Below are 5874 nucleotides of genomic sequence, written 5' to 3'. Positions count from 1 at the left end.
GAAGACGTGCCCTCCCTCTCTGCCCGTTTATTAAGTAATAATGAAACACTTTTGTCAAAGCTTAGGCACCAAATTTCTGACACCAGATGAGCTCTAAAGCTAATCAGGGGCTGGAAAAATGGGAATATAATTAAGGCTGCTGACAGCCCTGTGTCATTAACCTCCCAGCTCTCAGGTGCCACGCTGAACCACAGCTGCAGCAGATTCTGTATTTCAGCTGTGGAAATGAATTTGGCTTTTAATGGCCCTGTGATGGCTCTGGGGCTGTGGCAGAGGGGACGGGGTGATGGTCTGTGCTGGGTCCAGCTCCTCTCTCCCCCCTGCTCCTCAGTGGTAAACAACTGAGGCTCTTCTCACCCAGAGAAAATGAGGTTTTTCTGGGTAAAGGTTCAGGCTGGGGCAGTTCTGCTCGGTCCTTGTAATTAATTATTATCATTATTAGCAGCGTGGGTGTCTGCTTTGCCCTGGTGAAGGGATTCCTGCCCGAGTGCCGCTGCGGATCTGATCCTCGGCAGTAACGCTGCAGGGCTGATACCCAAACCACCTCCCTGTTCCATGACTCAGTTCCCCACCACACCGAGGAGCTGATAATCTCGGGATCTTTGGGAGGAGGTTTGCTGTTTGTCCATGCCACTGTGCCCGTTCCTCTTATAATTCTGTCACTGAAGGAGGCTGGGACAGGGTCTTGAATCGCTCCCTTGAATGCATTTAGAGCACAGCTCTGCCATGGGCAGCACTGGTGGTGGAGCAAAGCTTTACTTAATTTTCTTTTTTTTTTTTAGGGTTATGTAAGTTTTCCTTTTTTAATTTTTTTTTTCTTTTTTCCCCAGGATTTCACCGCTCTGAAGGTTAAAAAGAGGGAAGCAGCTGTTCCCACGCCTCAGCGGCACAAACACCTCGAGCCTTCAAACGCTCCTGAGAGGAATCAGTGGGACAGCATCGAGGGAGCGCTTGGGCTGCTGCCAAAATTACGCCAGCAGCAAGCCTCGAACGGAGCCTCTTATCTGGGGAATCTCGGAGCTCTCTGGAGCTGTTTCGCAAGGCATGTGTCACAGACAGGTACCCTGGGACACGGAAAGGGGAAAAGCATTTGCCTGGGCAGGAAGGCAGCTGCGTCACCGCCAGGAATAGCACCCCGGCATCCCGTGACCCAGCAATGCTGCTCAAAAATGAGATAACGCTTCCAGTGCCAGCCGAGCAGCCTGGGGACAGCAGGACAGCAGCGCACGGACCCCCGTGAGTGCTGCTTGTGGGGCGAGCAGTGCGCTCCAGCACGGGGCAGAAAAGCTCTTCCTCGATGTGCAAAACACCTATTGGAGCCAAAGGACAGAATAATCCCAGAGTTGATGGAGCTCGAGTGTGATTTGCCGCTCGTTGGTTCACGCTCCACTGTCCCCGTGGTGGCATCTGCCGCCCCAGACTCTCTAAGTGCGTCTCACACTTTCCCCGCAGCGTTCTCGGTTTCTGGGGTGTAAGACTTCGAGCCTTGGACAACAGCAGAACCAGTCAATTACGTTTTCACCCTGTCGGCCTTGAAAGCCCCGGAGTGCTCCTGGTGCGGCCACAGCCAGGGGAACGCGGGAGCTCACGATAAATTCCAAACAAAAGCACCATTATCCATATGGGACCTCGTGAGTGCTTCACATACTCCAGCAATTCCAAGCACTCCGTGTACGGTTCTTACTCGGTCTTAACTCGATTTCTTTGAGATGCAAATCAGAGGGATTATATTCAGAGGCTGCATCAGAAAGTCTTTAATCCAAATGGGCTATAAGATTTATTTAGGAGAGCCAAATGTCTTGTCTGGGACAGAAGCAACTGAGCTGAACTGAAACAGATGGACATAAAGGAAATTAAGCAACTCTAATGGTCTCATCCAGAGTTTGAAAGTATTTGGTCTTCCTAAAGCTCGAGCTCCTGGAAGCACGTGGTGAGAGGGGAAGCTCAGGTTTCACTTAAAAACAGGCTTTGCAGTCCACTGAGAAAAACAATAACCATGTTTTTATTCCTCCTGTGGACAGAACGAGGGCTGCCTTCCAAATCCTGACTCCTTGGGCTTGTGTCGTCAGAGGAAAGTATATTGAATGGGACTTCTGGAGTCCCCATTTCTACAGCAATGTCATCATTTCAGCAGCCTGGATTCAGGATTTTGGGAAACCTGATGCTGGCAATAGGGACCCCAAGTAGTTTGTTTAGTAAAACAGGGAAAACTCATCCCTTGAGTCTCATGAGGGTTTGTTTCTTGAAATGTTCTGCTGTTTCTGGTGGTGATTTTTAGGTCTCGCCTATGGCTGGGGTTTAACCAGGACACCAGCACTGCCAAGGTCACCTCCAGCAGTGCTGGATGCTGCAAACCCAGAGTGCACCTCTTGGATGCTGATAAACCACTGGGCTGGAAACCTGGACAGCTCAGGCTGTCCCCCAGGATCCCACGTGTCTCCTCCTCTGCTGAGGTCAGGAGATTTTCACTGCATTCCCTGGAATGTTTGGCCCTGGATAGTCTGCACAGGCAGCAGAACAGATTTGAGGACACACTCCCTGCCATCCCATCAGGGCATTTCTGGTGGTAAAGGTGGTTTCTCCTGGGGAGAAAAGTTGAGGTTTCTGTTGGTTCTACCACCTGCAGCTTTTAGGTGATAAATAGCAACAAGGCTGAATTCTTTATGCTTCCTGAGGCTCTTGACCACTGCCTAGTGGTCAAGGAGATCCCACAGACAGTCTTGACCAGGGAAATGCTTTTGCAGCTGAAACTCCGGATAAAAACTGAGGGAAGTCTTTCTAGTCTCAACCCAAAGCCATCCCCTGCTTGGTTCTCCCAGGGAAGCATCCAAAGCAGGATCATTTCATGTGTTTGTGCATTTACCATCCTTCACCCTGCTGCATTTGCAAGGGGGTTAAATAAAAGGTGAGAGAATTGGGGACAAGGAGAGAGAGGGAGTGTGAGAAGGAGCCCATCCATTACCCACAACGCAGGAGGTCTTGGCCTCCTGGTTTGAGTGCTTATTCCCCATAAAATACATCTGAGAGAAATCAATACAAGAAGCATGCCAGAACTTAAATCAAAGCACAAGGAAACAGCTCTTGGCGGATGGAGCGACCTTGCAGAGAGCTGTCAAAACCAAGGCCCCAGCCCTGTTGGGCACAGAACCTGCCAGGAAAAAAACCCTGGAGTGAGGACTTGAGGCTGGCATGTGCTGCCTTGGCATGGCTTTCACTCTGATCTCCACAGTGGAAAGCACATGGGTGAGAGAGGTTGTTGTGAGCCGGATAAACGGCACCAGGGCAAAGTGCCAGCAGGCTCCTGGGGCAGCCAGGAGAGCTGATGTGCTCTGTGCTGCCCCTTTGGGCTCCTCAGGTACCTCAGAAATAACGAGGCAGGGGTGGAAGCCAGCTTGGAGATACGGAAAATGCTCCCCACAACCTTGGCCGTGCGTGACCTCGGTCCCTGGGGTCCCAGAGCAGGCGTCCAGCTCCACCAGCTCCGTGCCCTGCAGAGCTCAGCAGAGGATGGAGGGCTGTGTCCAGCATCCAGGTCCCCTCCTGCCTCCCACTGGGATCAGCCACCTCCCCAGGCAGGTGCCTGACCTTGGTGGCAGGTCGCAGCGCCGTGCCACAGACACCATAAATCTGCAAAGGTTTGCTGCAGCCAGGCTCCACCTCTGCAGACCGCGGGGCACATGTTCCCGTGCTGGGAAATCTGACCCCTCGGTAGCCTGAGAGACAGGAGAAGCCTGGGTTTGGTGTTTTGAATAAGTGGCTTTTTATCTGAAATCCCTTTGGGAGCATGAGCTCAGTAACCAATGAAATTATATCTGTTGTTTCAAGCAGTGAAGAAAACTTGGCTTGATGTTTATTGAGATTTATGGCTTCCCTTGAGCTTAATTGTCTTTGGGAGCCCTGGATCTTTTTAACGGTTCAGCTAAGTGGTACTAAGAAGGATGGTAATGGTTTGAGCAGTCTGCCCCCTTAGCATATCTCTTTCTCTCACACAATTTGCTGATATTTGGGAAACACAGCTGATACCCTTCCCTCCTGAGGTCACAGCTCTTCACTGGTGTGAAACTTCAAGAGACTAAACCAGGTGTGAAAAGCTCCCAGTGAGTGTTTGCTCGGTGAGGTGCTGACTTCCATCAGCAGGGCTGTTCTTCGGGGAGCAGGGGAGGAGGAGGAGGACAGGTCTGTGCCCCCGCTGGGGAGGGTCACCTGGTCCCCCTGCTTTGTCACCCCCTCCTGGATGCTGGTATTTATCTTCCTTGATCTTCCTGGTCTCCGTTAACCTGGTGGTTTGGTGTAGACGCTTCTCTGGTCCTCGGCCGTGATGGCTTTTGCATTCCCTCTGCTGGGAGCTCTGGGCTGACTGCAGTTTAAGCTGCTCCTACCTAAACACAGCCCAGCATCATTTCCTGAGCATCCAACAGCTCATCCACAGGTGACCACCGGGGTTGGGATCGACCTTTGGAACTGCCATAAGGAGAGCACCCCTCCTTTCTGCTCCTTGCGCTGGTTTGAACCGGGAAGGGACCATCTGGGCTGCAGGGAAGGATTCTCCTGCCCAGTTCTCACCCCGCAGAGACACAACTCGGTGCTGCCCAGCTGCAGTTGGTCCCTCAGCAGAGAATCCCCAGCTCTGGAGGGCTCTGATGAGGAGCTTGTCATTGGGAGGGAAGCATTGCCCTTCACACGTCATTATTCCTTGCTTCTGGAGCTTTTTCATCCCTCATCGGGGTGACCCTGATGGTTTGTTATCTCTCCCCAGCCATCCACCAGAGCCTGTCAGCGTGGGGAATGACCTTCACCTATTTCCTCGCCTCCCTGAGATGCTGCGGTCACTCGGCCGGGCACTCCTGGCGGTGCTGTCCGGCCGCGGGGATGATGTGGCCGAGGTAATTACAACAGCTCGTTATGGTTCAGCAGGCGCCTTCATTAATAAACCTCAGGTTTCAGAAGTGCCTAACTCGGCCATTGGAAACCACAGCTGGCTGGAGCTCTGCAGCGTGTCTAAGCTTTCAGCTCATCTCCCCTGCCTAAGCGGTTTAGGACGGGCAGTAAACAAAGTCTGTTTTGTTGGGTTTTGCGTGCTTTAAGGCAAAGAAAGCGAACACGCTGGGCTAATCTCCTCTGCGCAGAGCTGGGGGCTGACAGCTCCTGCCTAGGTCACGCCAGTGGGATTTTTATCTCAGCTGCGACTCGAGCAAGGAGCGCGCGGATGTTCTGCCTCCCCTGCGTGCGCGGTGCTGGCCCGTGGCGCTCATCAGGGTGTCGTTACTCCCTTGTGGCACCTCTAAATTAAATGGAGTTTAGATGATCGTGCTGGATGTGGGGGCATCTTGTACTGTGTTCTCTCTCCTAATAACTTCTGGAGCAATGAGCTTCCTGTCTTTTTAGGGCAAAGCCCCTAAAGAAGTTCCGCTTCTTTAGGGAGCAGAAGAGCCTGGGTGAGTCTCATCCTGGTGCCATTAACAGGTGGCCCTGGCAGAGATGCAGGATTTAAGCCATGTACTGCCCTGCCCACGCATCTTTAAAGCTTGGCTCAGCGGCTGGGATGGGCTCCCCGGGGTGGCTGTGGGGCTGGAGCTCCTTCCGCGCACCTGGGTGACCAAACCAGCCTACAGCCCACCACACCTCTCAGGGTTTGATCACCTTCCCGTCGCCCAGCCTGGTGCGTGGGAGGATGAAGTGCCACACTGGGGGGAAGGATGGGGCAGGACTCCACGGGGGTGTGGGGAGATGGGGTGAGGAGATGAGTTGGGGGATCAAAGGGTGTGGGGAGACAAATCTCCAGCCAGCCGCACCCATCTATAAAACATCCCCTCGAACAACCCACGTCCTGCCAGAGCTGAAGACGAGTGAAGAGGGCATGGAATGAGCAGGGAC

At 53.0% G+C, this 5874-nt stretch overlaps 1 long non-coding RNA gene across 1 annotated transcript; it reads left to right on the top strand.

Annotated features, from left to right (window-relative positions):
- The first annotated feature begins 254 nt into the window (after positions 1-254).
- On the top strand, positions 255-5307 carry LOC120761883 (uncharacterized). Its single transcript, XR_005703751.1, has 2 exons — positions 255-418; positions 831-5307. It is a non-coding gene; the product is annotated as an uncharacterized LOC120761883 (long non-coding RNA).
- Positions 5308-5874: the final 567 nt, after the last annotated feature.

The sequence above is a fragment of the Hirundo rustica genome, chromosome 20 (genome assembly GCF_015227805.2).
Source record: "Hirundo rustica isolate bHirRus1 chromosome 20, bHirRus1.pri.v3, whole genome shotgun sequence".
Classification (NCBI taxonomy): Eukaryota; Metazoa; Chordata; class Aves; order Passeriformes; family Hirundinidae; genus Hirundo; species Hirundo rustica.
This window is presented reverse-complemented; position numbering and strand designations above follow the sequence as displayed.